The 20,593-nt window shown below is 41.9% G+C and overlaps 1 protein-coding gene across 1 annotated transcript in view; it reads left to right on the top strand.

The window, feature by feature from the left end:
- The window catches only part of PLR1 (NAD(P)-linked oxidoreductase superfamily protein), a 262,291-nt gene that overhangs the window by 27,757 nt on the left and 213,941 nt on the right, over nt 1-20,593 (top strand). The gene's annotated exons all lie outside the window — the stretch shown is intronic.

Here is a 20,593-nt window from a genome sequence, read left to right as displayed (position 1 = left end):
CTGCCATATCATGTTTCAGCATGATGTTTGCCATACCATGACAATGTCTGCCATGTCAAAGCACTGTCTGCCATATCATGTTTCAACATGATGTTTGCGATACCACTGTCTACCATGTCAAAGCACTATCTACCATATCATGTTTCAGAATGATGTTTGCCATACCATGACATTGTTTGCCATGTCAAAGAAACGCTGTCTGCCATATCATGCCATACACTGTGTGGTGATAATATATAATGCAATTTGATAGCATGACTGTGCTTTTCAATGAGAGACCGAGTATTCCATATGCGGGCCAGAGATTATGACATACACGGATATACCTTATGCAAAAAGGGATTGTGGTCATACCATATGTGAGACAACCCTGCGAACTTCTATATTCCACGAACTAGTAGATATGCAAACCAATCAACAGAACATTTGACTTGCGTTTAGGTCACTCCCTTGCTGTGTTATGAAACCTTCCTCCCTGACTGCGTATTAGTTAGGGCATCCTTTAGGACAGCGTATCCCTTTTGATCTCTCCTACCACCAAAACCCAAAGACAAGTGGAGAGAGATCACAAGAGATGATTGTTCAAATGACTTGAAGGCCACCTCTATTTATACTAAAACGTTGAGGATATGTGGGGGCAATTTGGTTGCTGGCCGACCTTGAAGAATTGTCCCATAACACAAATAAATTCATATCTCCATGAATACATGTCGGAATTGAATGATCTTTAGATCAATCCTACACCTCTCGACGAGAGGGATCTAAGAAAAATATCAGTTGCCATTAATAAGATGACCCACATGGAGTTTGACCCTAGTTGCCAATTTTAACAGTTTGGCCCTAGTTGCCAATTTTAACACTCCCTCTCAACTAGGGAGAACTCCATCCGCTGATCCATATGCCCGACTGTACTATCTCTACCATTCGTGCCCTGCACTGCTATGCTCTGTTGAACCATGAAGAAGAAGAATTGATTGAGAATGATCATACCATTCTCTACTGACTCGAATCAGTTCCATATCTCACTCTTATTGACTCGAAGTCAGTTTTATTGACCCCAGATCAATATCACAAGAGAGTGTCTCAAACCACTCGTACTGATCCCATATCAGTTTCATTGATCCTAGATCAATGGAGGTCATCCTAGCATAGGGAGTACGGTAGATACAATGATGCGTCCATCGATAATACTACTATGGTCCCTAACCCCATTTCCCTACTCATTGATCAGATGAGAGGTACTTTCCATGAGTCCTAGACTGCATGGGTAGGATGCCTCGACTGGAGAACGAATCATCCTGTCCCAAAGTTGCCTCGGGGTATCACAGGGAAAGGTTGAGCCATTCACCCTGTACATAGTGCAATATTAGGGGAGGGTGAGTCGCCCTATGGTTGTGTGTTTCTCCAGTAAGTACCCCAAGCCCCCTAGATCTCCCAGAGATCAATGCATGCAACATGCAGGACCCTTATAAGAAGGTCTCTCAACGACTACAAGTCATTCAGGAAAATCATAGATTTGACCTTTCCTCGGGGCTTTGACAAAATGTCTGCGACCTGTACATTAGTCGCAATGTGATGGAGCCTCCTCTCTCATCGACTTACCATATCCCAGATAAGGTAGTATCTGATGTCTATCTGCTGGAGCAATCATCGAATACGGGATTCCTCAACAATTGAATCTCCCTTTCGTCGGGGCTTTGACAAAATGATTGCAACTTGTACATCAGTCACAATGCGATGGAGCCTCCTCTCTCATCGACTTACCAGATCCCAGATAAGGTAGTATCTGATGTCTATTTGCTGGAACAATCATCGAATACGGGATTCCTCAACAATTGAATCCCCCTAGTTGTAACAGAGGATATGGTGGTATTCATCATGTGTACAAACAGCTCATTGAAGATCTTCCACAACAAGTCAGCGTCATACGAGATCATACTCGTGGCTATGTATTCGGTCTCGACGGTGCTTATATCAATCGACTCCTGCTTCCTGCTCATCCATGATATCGAAGCAGAACCCAAAAAGAACCAACACTAAGAAGTGCTTTAGTGATCCTCCACACTGCCTGCCCACTCAGCATTCGAATAATTATGCAGCTTCATATTTCCAGTAGTGTATCTCAATCCATGAGAGATTGTGCCTTGAAGATATCTTAGAAAATTCTTGGCACCAATCCAGTGAGGCTCAACCAAATATGAGCTCACCATGCTAACTGCGAAACATATGTCCGGACGAAAGTTCACCAAGAACATCAATGCAAATAAGTTTATGAAACTCAGAGGCATTTCCCAAATCTGGTATGGCATCACCACCATATAACTTCTAAAAGTTAAGATCCTTGAGGTAGTCACGGGCTTGCAGTTTACCATTCCACATCCGAAATCCAACTCCCTCTTACTTCTGCAAGTGAGAGGGTCTGCATCTGTCAGAAATAGATCGTTCTTAGAAGGCGCCGGTATGAGAGGTCCATCATCCACAACCTTCAAACAATGGTTTGGGTCAGCTTCATTCTTCAGCTTCATCTGACAGCTATCAATCCTCTCATATCAAACCCTGGGTGATTTGTTTCAAGCCATAGAGGGCTTTCTTCCAATTGCACACATTAGATTCCTGATCATGAATCTCAAACCTTTTCGGGTTGTTCCAAACCTGTGGACCTGCTACATGAGGGGAATGGTCCCCTTGTAAGATTTTCCTTTGGTACATCTCAGACATGTACCTTCATGCTCCTTTTGAATTCAAGCATCCCTGTCATCATCCGACTCACAAACCTCCGGTGCTATGTGTCAACTGACATGGTCCCCAATGGACTTCCTGCAACTTGATACAAATTGCCAACCATGAACACATGAGTAAAAGCATCTTTGAAAATTCTATTTTCAAACACGTACCTTTCCATCGATGAATGCCACCTTAAAACCTTTGACTTCCATTGCCGAAATGGACACTAGGTTCTTCTTGCGATCAGGTACATAAAATAGATTATGTAAATGAATCGAGTTACCCTCATTCAATTGAGGGGTAACACCCTTTCCATCGACTCTAAGTATAATCCCATGAATGTTTTCATCTCTACCAAATTAGAGAGAGAGCACCCTTCTATCCGATGGAGTTCCTTGAAGCACTACAATCAATAAGCCAGATTCCCAAAGAATCTGAAGGAGAGGGCCAATACAAGATAACACTTCTTTATCTTATCAGAAACAATATTTGGTTCTTCATACCCGGGGTTCCTTGCTTTCTTGAAGAGTCAACCATTTCCTTGATGACTTACACTGTCATTCCTCTGATCACTGAAGATGTCCCTGTACTGATTTTTATCATCATCAAGTGATGTGTCCCTGCCATTCAGACACTCCTTCGCATAATGGCATCTGCCTTTCCTTCCACCCTTAGATCCGGACTTCCCATTGAAGTGATCTTTAGGTAGGCCATCATAAACTTCTGCTGCGCCATTTTGATAATATTCTTTGCTTCGACTTCACCCTTGGTGAATTGGAAGAGGGATGAGGAATCCATTGATCCTTTTGTCCTTTCCCAATTGTCTTCGGTGATTTCTCTTTCGCTCTTGCTTGTGCTTTGTCTTCACCTTAGCTCTGATACCATGTTAAGTTTAGGTATGTTCTATGCTAGAGCAATTTATTTCAATTTTCACAATTAGCTCAATATCTTTTCGAGATTAGCAAGCACATCAACATTAAAGTAAACTGCAGATAGAACATAAATATAAATTGCAGAAGACAAGCCAAGACAAGAGGACACAAGATATGGCACTAGCTAGGGACAAACGCCAATGTGGGGAAACCCTTCGTCAATTCTTCTTATATGTTCTTCAATAGTTCAACAGAGATAGAGATAATACATTTACAACAAAAGTGAACACTTTGACTTATCTAGATAAGAGCATAGATCATCTCTAGGAAGATGATACGTGAGATCAGTTGAAGACATGTTGCTTAAATTGATTATCTAAGGTGACTGCTTCACCTATCATTGTGCTACATCTCGTCATCATGCTGCACCTCACCGTGTTGCACCACGCTACACCCATCATCACAATGTTGGACCGCATGTTGCTATTGTCTTAGTGTTTAGCACTGTTGTACCTAATGCCACGGCTGCACCATGCTGTCACCCATGTGCTTGCTGCACCATTGCTGCTTTGTGTCCTTGCTGCACCAAGTATTACACTGCTGTCCCAATGTACTTGCAGCATTGTGTTTGCTGTTGTCCCATGTTTCACTATGCTTGCAGTTGTCCCATGTGTTACCATGCTTGCAACTGTCCCATGTGTCACCATGCTTGCAGATGTCCCATGTATTACTATGCTTGCGGTTGTCCCATGTGTCACCATGGTTGCAGCTGTCCCATGTGTCACTATGCTTGCAACTGTCCCATGTGTCACCATGGTTGTAGTTGTCCCATGTGTCACCATGCTTGCATCTGTCCCATGTATTAGCTTGTTATCCCTTGCATGCTTGTTGTACCATTGCATGCTTACTGCCCCTCATGCTGCACCTTATTGCAACATTCATCATCATTGTGCTGTACCCTTATTACAATGTTGTCACACCTTCTATGATTGCCACATTGCTGGATTGGTAAGGGTATTCTATCAGCTGATTTGACAGCCTTCACAACATCTGTCCCAAGGCTATGATCACCCTTCTCCAGCATTCCTAAACCATACGTTGACCTGTTATACCCCAACAGTCCTTACGCCCTCCTAACGTAGACCTGTAGATGTGATAGGGACTGCGGCTTGCTACAAAAAGCCTATCCCTTATTACGTTGGCCCTTTCCAAGGGTTATAGCCCCATAAAACTATGCCTTCGGCCTTCAAGACAGCGTGCGGCATCCATGACAGTCTCTCAGCCTTCACCTCGGCCTTCATGAACTCAGCCTCACTCACACTGTCTTAGAATCTCCCTTTCTTGCTGCGGCTAGGGATTAGGCTACTGTCGGTGCATTCTTTCTCCTCCACGTAGGGTACTTAGGCTTCTCTCATGGCTGCGTTAGGGCTTGTTTGTGGTTCCATTTAGATTTGCGGCTATGGCTAGGTCTCTTCTTTAGGACAACAACTTAGGTCTCTTCTAGACTAGCATTGAGGGCAGTTAGGACTTCTCCTTGCTGCGCTAAAGTAGTCTCCGCCATGAATGCGTTAAGCCTGATTAGGGCTTCTTCATTAGGGCAGCGTAGTGCCTAGGGCACTCCCTCTAGATAGTGCAGAACCTTTCTCCATTAGGGTAGCGTTATCCCTTAGGATCTCTCCTCTCACTAAAACCCAAAGACAAGTAGAGAGGAAGAGATCCCAAGTAAGTGTGTTCAAATGACTTTTAAGGCACCTCTATTTATACTAAAACATTGAGTACATGTGGGGTTTATTTGGTTGCTAGCCGACCTTGACAAATTGTCCCATAACATAAAAAAATCATATCTCCATGAATACTTATTAGACTCGGATGATCTTTAGATCAATCCTACACTTCTCGATGAGAGGGATCCAAGAAAAATATCATATGCCATTAACAAGATGACCCACATGGAGTTTGGCGCTAGTTGCCAATTTTAACACCATCATACACTCAAACAACTTCAAAGAGCTTTCTCCATCATACTGACTTGCATTCAGTCATGCTAGCATCAATGCATGCAGAATGCATATCCAAACTTCAAAGAACATAATGCAAATCAAGAATTCATCTAATTGCCCACTCATTGTAGGAATCCATCAAAATTGTCTTTGAAGAGGAGACTGTTTCAATTGCTTAAGTTTAAACTTATTATGCCAAGTGTCTGCCAACAAGCTTCTTTTGACAAAGAAGTCCTTATCTTCCTTTTGTTACACTTCTAGTCTCAGTAGTGGATCATCAAGGGTTAGCTCCCTCTGACACTGAATGCTGAAATGCTCTTAATCGTGTCAGAAATAATTTGTTAGTTTATAAAACCAAATATCAAAGGCATAACTTTAATAATGAAGAGAGACAAGAGGTCGCATTAGATATCCATCATTTCATACATGCCAAGCCCAAATGACTTGCAAGAATTCATGTGGAGGCTTCTTCAATTCACAATCATCAGTCTTCTATTCATGTTCCTCAATGTCCTCCAAATATGATTTTTCTTCACTTCATGCAACATGAGCTAGGATCTCATCTTAGCCTTCTTTATTTGAAAGCATATCAGAATTTGAACAATCACGCGGAAGCATTAGACACTGCTATATCTCGACATGTCGCTCTTAGCATCATATCAGATTGTTGCACTCAATCTACTCCCTTTGAATAGGAAGCTTTTTCAATCATAGTTATGAACTAGGGAGACTACAACTCTTCCTTCGAGGTCTTGAGCTTTTGTCCATTTCATGTGCCATTCAAATCATGGGATGGCTATGCATCCTTCTCGATCTTGACATAGAGGACTTGGTCATCACTTCCTTTTGAAGTACTATTGATTCCAGGACAAGAGAAAGAGCATTAATAACAAAATAAATAAACATAATAGAAGTGTATCTCATCATTCTTCTATAGATGTGGGAGTGGCTCCTACATTATCCTACTCCAACTCCCTCTTGAAGTTTCTCGCACCAACTCCTTTTGGAGCTTGCTCTTCCCACATTACTCTTTATCTTGATGATCCTCAAGATGGATCACATCTTCATTTGAAACAGATAAAATGCTCATGTAGGAAGAATCATCACAAAGAAATCATATATGACTAGAAAGTACTTATCTTCTCTAAGAGCTAACTCTTCCTATAATGCTCCACATCATGATGATCTTTGAGAAGGATCAACTTCCTCATTCAAGAAGTTAGTAAAAGAAGCATTCAAAGATTTGTGCAGGTAGAATAAACAATAGTCCAAAAATGACAAATCTAAACAAGAGCAGTGTCATAAACAATAATAACATAAGCCTTGAGAATACTTATCTTTAATGAGGTGTAAAGGAAGCTATTAGTTCCCTCTAGATCCAGCCTACAAGAGTCACCATTGTCCATCAATCATATGCTATCGGCAGAAGAGATGCATCTTCTGGAGCACCACCTAAATCCTTCATCTTCATTCTTCGTTAGTCAAGTCCAACCATCAATGTATATGATGATCACTGAATCCGTTACATACCCTTCTAGGGTTTCTTTGAGTCTGTCAGGAGCTTGTATTAACTTAATAATTCTAAACCATACCAAGCCCTTTCACGACCACTCCTAGGGTTTCTTGAAACCCTAGCTTATTCAAACCGTAATATTCTTTTAGGTCTTCTCCATCTTCACTTGCTTTCATCATCGATGTCTTTATAGGGGTGATCTCAATGACTTTTCTTCAACCTTGCTCTGATCCCATGTTAATTTTTCTTAGGTCTATATTGTTCTTTGCTATCAATAATTGCATTTTTATATTTTTCATTATTTACAATTCACCCCATAACATCATCACATCATTAGCAATTATGTAGAAAGAACAATATCGTCTATAATGCAGCGGAACAATAAAAGGAACATCAAAAGAAAAGCATGCACAAATAGAGACACTATGATTTGGTCAGAAATAAGGGAAAAATGCAAAAAGGGGGAAAACCCAGAATTCAATTCTTCTTCTTCTATTAGATATTCATCAATTGTTTAGTTGAGATACAAAGTACGTCCATAGTGAGATATATCATTACATCAGGCCTCTTAGGGCCACTGCAAGTCAGTTCACAACGTCGATTATGAACTGACTTCTGATAATCATCAGGCCTCCTAGGGCCACTCCAAGTCGGTTCACAACGTCGATTATGAACTAGCTTCTGATAATCAAAATGAGTCCAAGAATGCTTCTGCCATATCACTGTTGCATAAGTTGTCATGTAACCACTGAGCCATATAATTGGGCCATGCGAACCAACACCACCGGGCCAAACCACTGGGCCATGCGAACGAACACCACCGAGCCATGCGAACCAAACCACTGGGCCATGCGAACCAACACCACTGGGCCATGCGAACCAAACCACTAGGCCATACTGGGCCATGCAGGCCATAACCACCGGGCCACATTGGGCCATGTGGGCCATACATCATCGGGCCATGCTGGACCATGTGGGCCATACACCATCGGGCCATGCTGGGCCATGCGGGCCTTATACCATTGGGCCATGCTAGGCCATACAACATTGGGTCATGTTGGGCCATGCGGGCCATACACAACTGGGCCATGCTGGGCCATGCGGGTCATACACCACCGGGCCATGTTGGGCCATGCAGGCCATACACCACCGTGCCATGTGTCTACTATTGGAGCGAGATCATACATATCATGACCATACATATATTGCGAGCTTGAGACATACCGAACATATATATTGTATTGAGCTGAGACTATATGCAACTGTGTTGAGACTGTATGCCGAGACTATATACTACTGTGCTAAGATTATATGCCAATACTATATACTATTGTATTTATATAAACTATGTTGAGGACTTACAAAAATTGTCCCTTGTGCTAAGGCTTACATAGATCAACAATGCCAGGATTTGCATATATCAACTGTGTCGATACTTACATATATAAACTGCGCCATGACTTACAGGTAATAATGCCAAGACCATAATATATAATATGCAAAGTTGAGACCATCCAGACCATAAGAAATATGCAGAGTTGAGACTATATGTAACAAAGCAAAGTCGAGACTCTATGTGACAATGTCGAGATCAATGTGAATCGAATCGATCTGCCATACAAAACACTTTGATCGCAGAGATGTAAGAACAATGTCAATTTGCAAAGATGCGTGATCAATATGGAGATGTGAAACCATGTGCTATTATAGTGAGACCATATGTCAACAATGATGCCATACCAAGCGTGAGAGTATTGTAGCTATAATGTGAGAGTACTGTCGTCTTGAGAAACCTCAAACCCTTACAAAATACCACAAAGAAAAATATATCCGAAAATCTCAGAACCGATTGTATTATCGAAAGTTGTCTTTAGTAGATCAACTCAAAGAGTATATATATATATAGTTGTTTCCATGAAGGGTTATGACCCTTGAGTGAGCTGACTTAATATATTTGAAGCTGTCACGAAATCGCTTAGAGGGAAACCAAATTTCGCTCTAAATATTCCCCTTTAATAATGGCTTTTCCACACATTGATAATAACATCTAATTTAAATTGACCATTACAAATCCTCTTTGGGGCAGTGGGGATACCTTTGGGAATTTCTCCCTAGCTGCCAATTTCAACACGTAGGTGCTGATTAGGCACAAGGATTGGAAATCACCCATAGTGATTGGAGTTAGGAGTGATCGGTTGTATTGTTTGCAGATGGATACTCCTAAGGCACTGGTTAGCAGCATTAATCCTAGAGATAAGGGGGAGTTGTGGCATAGGAGGATGGGCCATATACATCATGGGGCACTCATATTACTTCATGAGATAGTGACAGGGGTTTTGGAGTTGAGCATAGAACATGATGATGTATGCAACCTCAGGGGATGTGTGTTGGGGAAGTTTGCAAAAGCGATGTTTCCAAGGAGTGACACCAGATATAAGGGTGTTCTTGATCTAATGCATTCAAATATATGTGGATTGATGTAGACAAAGTCTCTTGGGGGATACAAGTAATTCGTTATTTTTATCGATGATTTCTCCACGAAGATTTGAATATACTTCCTGAAGACCAAGGATGAGGCCTTTCGTCGCTTTCAGGAGTTCAAGGCTCTGGTGGAAAATGAAATAGGCAGGAAGGTGATGGTTCTTTGATTAGAAAATGGAGGTGAGTACACAGGAAATGAATTCTAGGAGTTTTGTACCAGGGCAGGAATCAAGAAAGAATGGACGGTTCCTTACAACCCGCAATAGAATGGGGATAATGAGAGGAAGAATTGTTCAATATCGGAGGCGACGAGGGCTATGCTATATTACCAGGATATGCCACGTTACTTATGGACAGAGGCATGCAGTACGACATTCTATATTCAGAACAGGGTTCCACATAGGGAATTAGGCACAATGACACCAGAGGAGGCATTCACAGGTAAGAGGCCCGATGTCAGTAATTTCGGGATATTTGGCAGCTTAGCATATTGTCACATTCCAAGAGATACATGTTCCAAGTTAGATTAGACTGCAGAGAGGGGGTACTTTGTGGGGTACAATGAGACCTCTAAGGCATATCAAATATTCATTTCAAGGGCCAGGAGGATTATTTTCAGATGAGATGTCAAGTTCATGGAGGAAAAGGCATATAAAAGGTCCAGAGATTTGCCAACAACAGATGATCGAAGTGAGTAGCTAGCATAAGCTCCAAGAGTTAGCAACAGGATCAGGGGTAGCAGAGCATGAGTACAATTACTAGTACGAGCACAAACTCAGGTGCAAGGGTTCCTGAGAGTTCGCAGAGTATGGAGTAGTAGATGTAGTAGATCTGAGAGATGCATCAGGAGGACATGGTGGTTAATATTTCATCCTCTACAGTTGGCAGGAGAAACCATGAGGTTTAATAGACACTTAGGGATGCTCAAGAGTTTGTGGGAGCTCCTAGAATGGGCAGTGGACAACGAAGACAACCAGACAAGTACACTAGCTACATGGTGTTGGTCAGTCAATTAGTAGATAGCGAGCCTTCCAACTATCAAGAGGTTGCACAACAATAGGTGTGGCGAGATGCTATGGTTGAGGAGTATACCTCAATCATGCAAAACAATGTGTGGGAGGTTGTGCAGCATTGAGGCATAGAAGGCAAGGTTTGTGGCCAAGAGGTTCTCTCAAAAGGAGGGAATAGACTATGAGGTGACATTTTCTCCTATGACTAGTTATACTTCTATACGAGCTGTGATCTCACAAGCAATACAGATGGGATGGAAAATCCATCAAATGGATGTCAAGACGACATTTCTTAATGGTGAGTTGGAAGAGGAGGTACACATAGAGCAACTAGAGGGCTTTGTAGCACACAACAGAGAGACCCACATGTGCAGGTTGAAGAAATATTTGTACGGGCTCAAGCAAGTTCCTAGGGCGTGGTATGAGCGCTTAGATAGATACTTGCAAGGAATGGGATTCGTGAAGAGTGAGGTGGATGCAAACCTCTACTACTTGGTGGTTGGGAGTGGGGTTCTCATTCTTGTTCTGTACGTGGACGACTTGTTTTTAACATGTTCACTAGGGTTCATAGAGGAGTACAAGAGGGATCTTGCAACAAAGTTTGAGATGAAGGATTTGGGGCTTATGAACTACTTTCTAGGCATGGGGGTGTGGCAGACAAATGGGCAATTTTCCCTTAGGCAAGGGAAATACTACATCGAGATCCTGAGGAGAATTGGGATGGAGGATTGTAGAGCCATGTCTACACCCATGATCATGAATTGGAGGAAGGTAGATGCATCTAGGGAGAAGGATGTAGACCCCACCTTATACAGACAATTGATTGGCTCTCTCATGTATTTGGTCAACACTAAGCTAGATATATCCTATGTAGTAAACTCTCTTAGTCAGTTCATGGTGGAACCAAAGAGAGTGACTAGACAACAACAAAGCATGTGTTGCGGTATTTGCGTGGTACAATTGAGTATGGGATCAGATATGCTTGAGGTGATGGTATCAGGTTGGTGGGCTATATTGACGCAGACTGGGTAGGTAATACAGTTGACAGGAAAAACACTTCAGTGTGTTGCTTCAGCATGGGATCAGGAGTTGTCTCTTGGTACAGTAGGAAACAAAAGTCCATGGCCCTAAGTCCTGCAGAGGTAGAATACATAGAAGCTGGCATGGTGACGTGTGAGGCCATATGGCTTTGGAAGCTCCTAATAGCCTTGTTTGGTCAAAGGATAGAGACGACAGTGAAACACTGCAATAATCAGAGTTGCATCAGGTTAAATGGGAATCCAGTGTTTAACAACAGGTCTGAGCATATAGACGTCAAGTATCACTTCATCAGGGATTGTGTACAAAGCAAGATTGTTCAACTAGTCTATACCTTCAGATGAGCAAATAACAAACATGTAATGAAGGCCTTAGGGAAGGCAAGGTTCATCTTCTTCAGATACAAGTTGGGTGTTATGCAGAACACCTTCCTTACTAAGATGGAGTGTTAGTTTGTGTAGCTAAGACAAGTGTTCTAGTCCCAAGTGGTGTCTAAGAGGCTAGAAACATAGTTCGATTACTTATCTCCAATACCCAAAAAATTTCTAAGGAAAAATGTCTTAATTATAATTAATTATCTAGTTTACTTAGTTTCCTAAGTCTATCTTACGAAAAGGGGTTAATTAATCAGGGATTACTTGAGACAAATAGTTTTCTCTCTAGTGACTTCTAGAAAAGTCATTTTTAGAGGTCAAGACGATCTTAGCCATCGATTGGAGTTAGATTGTGGTCGTTGACTGCTCAACGAGGGATTATAAGAGGAGATCGATGGTGCTTTTGAAAACATAATGAATTGTAGTGAGAGCAAGGGTGCAATGTTATTGTGCAGGACACCAACAATTGAGATCAATAATGATTGAAGATCGATCTACTCGAGAGAATTCTTCATGACGATTTTGAGTTTCTCAGTGATAGAGGGAGATCGATTTTATCTGCAGAGGTTGGCTTTCCCAACATAGTGCAAATTGACTAAAAAGGCCAAGTTGCCGAAGGAAGAACAAAATTCCCAGAGAAGGTTGACTTGCAAGAGGGAATTTGATTTTTCCAAGAGAGTTCGATTTTCTAGAGGAGGCCGAGTTAATTTTCCTAGTCAGTGTGAGTTGCTAGTAGAGGCCTAGTTAGCCAGGGCCACACATGTGTATCAATTCAGGGTTCTAGAGGAGGGACAAATTGAATCATAGGGGCCAAGTTGCTTCTAGGAGGTCAGATTGACTAGCAAAAGTGAAGAAAATAGTTTTTCAGAGGTTTTCTAATTTATGGCAAACAATTGTAATATTTTTCAATTACATATTTGCTGTAGAATAATAAAATACTCATTTGCAGAATTGGTTTTTCCCATATTAGGGTTTTTCCAAGGAAATTTGTCCAAAAATATCGGTGTCTATTCTTTTGTGTGTGCAATATTTCCTCAATTCCTGTGATTTAATTTTCGCGAAGTTGCAGTAATGTTTATTCAGTTTTGTTGCATATAATTTGCAGAGGACAAATAATCTATTTCAGATAGGAGAATAATATCTACTAATTGCAACATTATTAAAAATTTCTCAAGGCCCACCCCAAAATCCCACCAAAATGGACTTGGAATAACAATATTCACTCCGAACACATCCTCCTGAGGGATGTTCCTAACAAGATTACTGATAGTGGGTTGGTGTAAGGGAAGCAAAGCATGTTCTTGAGCCAAATTGTGCCAATTATTCCAAAACATGCTACTAATTTCCACATATCTTGCCAGAAGATGATGCTTTTCATGCTTAGACGATAATGGCAGAAATGCGACAACTCTCCAATACAACTACTCTGCAACCTCTAGCTCCAAATAGGTCATCTTGCCAAATCCCAACCCATTATATTGCGAACTATATTCCATCTTACCAAATCTACTACTACCTTCCAACCCATCCAACTATCTCATTAAGGGAATTTTGAGGTTAAAAATGGGCCTCAAAACAAAAAATATACTAACAAAATTAACTTTAAAAGAACCAATATGATTTAAGATGATGATTGTTGATTTTTGATAGCATCGGATGTGCTCTAGCCTTGAAAATTGGTGGAGAGGCTAAGGCACATGAGGTATCCAAGACCCAGAAATCGTTTGGAGAAATTCCACCCGGATGAAGAGATATTAAAATAATTAATATTTTTAATGAGTTCCTAAGTCTAAACTTAGGAAAATTAAAATATTAATGTGTATTAATATGATATGGGTGAGAAAATTCTTAGTGATGAGGATCACGTCAGTTCTAATCTTAGCCATTGATTAGGGGATTAATCTTGGCCGTTGAATTATCAACAAGAAAAGTATAAGAGGAGGCTTGAGGGTCAGTTGGAGATACACCAAGAGAGATCAGTCAGTTCGATTTTCTGGGGCGAGGTTTGCTGAGGAAGTCGAGCAAGTGATCAGTTGCAGTGAGGGGCAGTTCAACAAGAGGCTGAAGAATACGTAGCAGAGAGGCAACAAAGTGCTGGGAGAGACAACGCAGGCCTGGGAGGGTTGATGCAGAGGACGAAGAGGGCTGTAGAGGCTGATGCAGAGGGCCGTAGAGGCTGATGCAGAAACCGTAGTGTTCAGATTAGGTATGTTCTATGCTAGAGCAATTTATTTAAATTTTCATAGTTAGCAATCACATCAGCATTATGATAAACTGCAGATAGAACATAAATATAAAACGCAGAAGACAAGCCAAGACAAGAGGACACAAGATATGGCGCGAGCCAGGGACAAACCCCACAATGTGTGGGGAAACCCTTTGATCAAATCTTCTTTTATCTTCAAAGTTCAGCAGAGAAGGAGAGAGAGAGAGAGTACATTTACAACAGAAGTCAATACTTTGACTTATCTAGATCTAGCATAGATCATTTCGTATCATGATGAGATCAGTTGAAGACGTTCTGCTTCAGCTGATTCTCAAGGTGACTCCTCCACCTATCATCGTGCTGCATCTCGTCCATTTGTTGCACCTTACTGTGTAGCACCATCATGCTGCCCATGATCATCATGTTGCTCATGCTGCCCATGATCTCATCATGCTTCATGCTACCCACGTTGCCCATGATCTCATCATGCTTCATGCTGCCCATGATCTTGATCTCATTTATCATGATGTTGTCCGTTGCATCATTTATCACAGTTGCACCATTAAAATCAACACACACATATATACATCACCTTTTATGTCTGCGTATATCATGTATAGTATCCATGCTACTGATGCGTATATCAGTACGTTACACATGACAACATATTGTTACCCTTACCTGCAGCTCCAGGAATTGACAACGGCTCCATGCCTTGACAACAGTTATCTCTGTGCATATGGACAGCGTATATATATTTCATTATTATGAAAATCGTTGAACAACGTGTATATATATATATATATATATATGAACTGCGTCTATATGACAACGGATGGCATCACGTTGGCTGTCTTCATGATGACTACGTATTCTCCATGCTGTGCGTATATACTGTTGTCCCATTACAGCGTATGATGCATATTTCGTTCCCATTACAGCGAACTGTGGCTAAGTATCTATATTACAACAACTGCGTTTAGGGCTTCTTGAATAACATGTCACACCCACTATGAATAGCGTATAAGTACAATGTATAACCTTCACTTATAACTGCGTGTAACATGTCCTATTACAACGTGTATATATCTCTATTACTGCTGCGTATACATAGTCATTGCCTGCGTGTATTCTCCATGATCTGCATATACCTGTATCCAAGATTCACATGGATTCTGATTCTTCTTTGACTGCGAGAACAACTGTGGCTTCATATATTGACTGCGGATTTTTGCATGGACTGTGGCTTCATTATTACCCTTACTGCGATAGGGTTTCACCATGAATAGTGCATCTGTTTTCCTTGAACAACGTATCTGGTTTCACCATAGCATATCAGATTTCCTTGAACAACGTTTCACCATGAACGACATATCAGATATTTCCATGAAAATGCATTGAGCTGTCTGTAGAGTATAGGGCATTATTGTACGTGTAATCCATGTACAGTGTGTAATATATATTGCCATGCTGCGTATATATGTATCTGTTGGTGCGTTATGTCATTGCCCGTGAATTGCGCGTTATGACTGCGGCTCTTTAAGAGGAGATTCTCACATTGTCTGCGGCTTAGGGCGATGTATCACAACAGCTTCCATTTACTGTGGCTCCCTTCTACTGCGACTTCCATCTACCATGGCTGCGTATATGGCATTACGTTTACTGTGATTGCTGTGCGTTGGATCTAGGGCATCATAGGCCAGCGTACATTTTCATGGTGTCTCTCTCCTGCTCCAAAAACCCAAGACGTGGAGAGGAGGAGTTCACATGGAGAATGTGTTCTAAATGACATCAAATCCTCTCTTATTTATACTAAAAAATGTAGAGGTTGAATAGACACGTCGGTTGGGCTTCTAGAGCCTACATAAGTGCTGGTCGGTTTGATAATAATTACATAAACAAAATAAATTCATATCTCCATAAATACTTATCGGAATCGGATGATCTTTGGATCAATCCTACACCTCTCGACGAGAGGGATCCAATAAAAATATCAGCTGCTAGAAATAAGCTGACCCGCATGGAGTTTGGCCCTAGTTGCCAATTTAACACTCCCTCTCAACTAGGGGGAATTCCATCTGCTGATCCATATGTCTGACTGTACTATCTCTGCCATTAGTGCCCTGCACTGCTCTGCCCATCTTTGCTCAGCTCTGCTGGCTCTGCTCTACTCTGCTCAGCTCTGCTGGCTTTTCTTTGCTCTGCTCAGCTCTGCTGGCTCGGCTCTGCTCTGCTCAACGCTGCTGGCTCTGCTAGCTCTGCTCTGCTCAGCGCTGCTGGCTCTGCTGGCTTTGCTCTGCTGGCTCTGCTCTGCTCTGCTCATCTCCGCTGAACTATGAAGAAGAAGAATTGATCGAGAATGAGTCATATCATTCTCCACTGACTTGAAGTCAGTCTCAGAGTGCATACCACTAGTCCCAGACCAGTCTCAACTGACCCGAAGTCAGCTTCATAGTAAGTACCACTCCTACCACTGGTCCCAGACCAGTATTGCAGTCTCAGAGAGTGTACCATTGGTCCCAGACCAGTCTCAACTGACCCGAAGTCAGCGTCATAGTATGTACCACTCTCACTGGTCCCAGACCAGTACTGCACTGACACGAAGTCAGTCTCGGAGTATGTACCACTGGTCCTAGACCAGTCTTAGCCGACCCGAAGTCAGCGTCATAGCATGTACAACTCCTACCACTGGTCCCAGACCAGTATCATTGATCCCAGATCAATGGAGGACATCCTAGCGTAGGGAGTACGGTAGATACAACAATGCGTCCATCGGTACTACTATGGTCCCTAACTTCATTTCCCTGCTCATTGATCAGATGAGAGGTACTTCCCATGAGTCCCAGACTGCATGGGTAGGATGCCTCGACAGGAGAACTTAATCAATCCTGTCCTCACAGGAGAACACATCAATCCTGCTACAATCGCCATGGAGAACACATCAATCCAGGCTGCCATGGAGAACACATCAATCCAGGCCTCACAGGAGAACACATCAATCCTGCTACAATCGCCATGGAGAACACATCAATCCAGGCCTCACAGGAGAACTAATCATCCTGCTACACAAGAGAGCGAATCATCTTGTCCCACAAGAGAGCGAATCATCTTGTTTCAGTGCGCACCACCAGGGGAGGGTGAGTCACCTTGTGGTCGTATGTTGCTCCAATAGAACTGCAAGCCCCCCAAAGCTCCTAGAGCTCAATGTATGCAACATGCAGGACCCTTTTACAAAGGTCTCTCGACGACTCCAAGTCGTTCGGGAAAATCACAAATTTGATCTTTCCTCAGGGCTCTGTCCTGTACATCATCTCAGTGTGATGGAGCCTCCTTGATCATCGACTTACCATATCCCAGATAAGGCAGTAATTGATGTCTATCTGCTGGAGCAATTGTCAAATACGAGATTCCTCAATAATCGAATCCCATCTCTGGTTGTCACAGAGATTCACAGTGGTATTCATCATGTGTACAAACAGCTCACTGAAGAGCTTCAGCAACCAGACTACCTCACAGAAGGCCATACTATCAGCAATGTATTCTGCCTTGGTGGTGCTCAAAGTCACCGACTTCTGCTTCCTGCTCATCCAGGATATCAAGGCAGATTCCAAACAGCACTGAGAAGTGCTCTAGTAATCCTCCATACTTCCTGCCCACTCATCATTCGAGTAATCATGTGGTTTCATATTTCCGGCAGTGTATCTCAATTCATGAGAGATTGTGCCCTGAAGATATCTTAGAAGATTCTTGGCACCAATCTAGTGAGGCTCAACCAAATATGAGCTCACCATGCTAACTACAACACAGATGTCCGGACGGAGGTTCTCCAAGAACATCAACGCGAATGAGTTTATGAAACTCAGAGGCATTTCCCAAATCTGGTCCGACATCATTACCATATAACTTCTGAAAGTTAAGATCCTCGAGGCAGTCACAAGCTTGCATCTTATCTTCCCACATTCAGAATCCAACTCCCTCTGTCTCCTATAAATGAGAGGGTCTGCACCTGTCAGACATAGGTGCCGGTACGAGAGGTTTATCATCCACAACCTTCGAGTAATGGTTTGGATCGGTTTCACTCCTAGTGAATCTCAGCTGCATTAGACAGCTATCAATCCTCTCATATTATGCCTGAGGTGTTTTTCTTCAAGCCATAGAGGGCTTTCTTCCACCTGTATACATGAGATTCCTTGATCATGATTCTCAAACTCCTTGGGTTGTTCCAAACCTGTGAACCTGCTGCATGAGGGGAATGGTACCCTTATAATATTTTCCTTTGGTACATTTCAGACATGTGCCTTCATGCTTCCTTTTGAATTCAGGCATCCTAGTCACCATTTGACTCATAGACCTCTAGAGCTGAGTCAATGGACATGGTCCCCAGTGGACTTCCTGCAACTCGATACAACCCTGAACTCAAAAACATCTTTAAAAGATCTATTTTCAAACATGTACCTTTCCATCGATAAGTGCCACCCTGCAACCTTTGACTTCCATTTCCGAGATGGACATCAGGTTTGATCAGGTACATAAAAGAGATTTTGGGGTTCCTTGCTTTCGTGGAAGAGTCAACCATTTCCTTGATGACCTGCATTACCAGTCATTCTTTTGATCATTGAAGATGTCCCAGGAATGATTGTTATCTTCATCAAGAGATGTGTCTCTGCCATTCGGACACTCCTTCGCATAACGGCCGAACTTATTTCAACAAGGCATCCGCCTTTCCTTCCACCCTTAGATCCGAACTTCCCAATGAAGTGATCTTAAGATGGACCATCAAAATCTTCCGCTGCGCCATTCTGATAACATTCTTTGCTTTGAATTCACCCTCGGTGAATTATGAGGAACCCATTGATCCTTCTGTCTTGTCCCAACTGTCTTCGGTGATTGCTATTTCACTCTTGCTTGGGCATTGTCTTCACCTCAGCTCTGATACCATGTTCAGATTAGGTATGTTCTATGCTAGAGCAATTTATTTAAATTTTCACAGTTAGCAATCACATCAGCATTATGATAAATTGCAGATAGAACATAAATATAAAACGCAGAAGACAAGCCAAGACAAGAGGACACAAGATATGGCGCGAGCCAGGGACAAACCCCACAATGTGTGGGGAAACCCTTTGATCAAATCTTCTTTTATCTTCAAAGTTCAGCAGAGAAGGAGAGAGAGAGAGAGTACATTTACAACAAAAGTCAATACTTTGACTTATCTAGATCTAGCATAGATCATTTCGTATCATGATGAGATCAGTTGAAGACGTTCTGCTTCAGCTGATTCTCAAGGTGACTCCTCCACCTATCATCGTGCTGCATCTCGTCCATTTGTTGCACCTTACTGTGTAGCACCATCATGCTGCCCATGATCTTGATCTCATTTATCATGATGTTGTCCGTTGCATCATTTATCACAGTTGCACCATTAAAATCAACACACACATATATACATCACCTTTTATGTCTGCGTATATCATGTATAGTATCCATGCTACTGATGCGTATATCAGTACGTTACACATGACAACATATTGTTACCCTTACCTGCAGCTCCAGGAATTGACAACGGCTCCATGCCTTGACAACAATTATCTCTGTGCATATGGACAACGTATATATATTTCATTATTATGAAAATTGTTGAACAACGTGTATATAGATATATATATATATATATATGAACTGTGTCTATATGACAACGGATGGCATCACGTTGGCTGTCTTCATGATGACTATGTATTCTCCATGCTGTGCATATATACTGTTGTCCCATTACAGCGTATGATGCATATTTCGTTCCCATTACAGCGAACTGTGGCTAAGTATCTATATTACAACAACTGCGTTTCGGGCTTCTTGAATAACATGTCACACCCACTATGAATTGCGTATAAGTACAATGTATAACCTTCACTTATAACTGCGTGTAACATATCCTATTACAACGTGTATATATCTCTATTACTGCTGCGTATACATAGTCATTGCCTGCGTGTATTCTCCATGATCTGCATATACCTGTATCCAAGATTCACATGGATTCTAATTCTTCTTTGACTGCGAGAACAACTGTGGCTTCATATATTGACTGCGGATTTTTGCATGGACTGTGGCTTTATTATTACCCTTACTGCGATAGGGTTTCACCATGAATAGTGCATCTGTTTTCCTTGAACAGCGTATCTGGTTTCACCATAGCATATCAGATTTCCTTGAACAACGTTTCACCATGAACGGCATATCAGATATTTCCATGAAAATGCATTGAGCTGTTTGTAGAGTATAGGGCATTGTTGTACGTGTAATCCATGTACAGTGTGTAATATATATTGCCATGCTGCGTATATATGTATCTGTTGCTGCGTTATGTCATTGCCC

The sequence above is a fragment of the Pinus tabuliformis genome, chromosome 1_1, assembly GCF_031772625.1.
Source record: "Pinus tabuliformis cultivar Carrire ecotype Pingquan chromosome 1_1, CPIR1, whole genome shotgun sequence".
NCBI classification, from domain to species: Eukaryota; Viridiplantae; Streptophyta; class Pinopsida; order Pinales; family Pinaceae; genus Pinus; species Pinus tabuliformis.
Note: the sequence above shows the minus strand (reverse complement) of the source record. Positions and strands in the feature narration are given on the sequence as shown.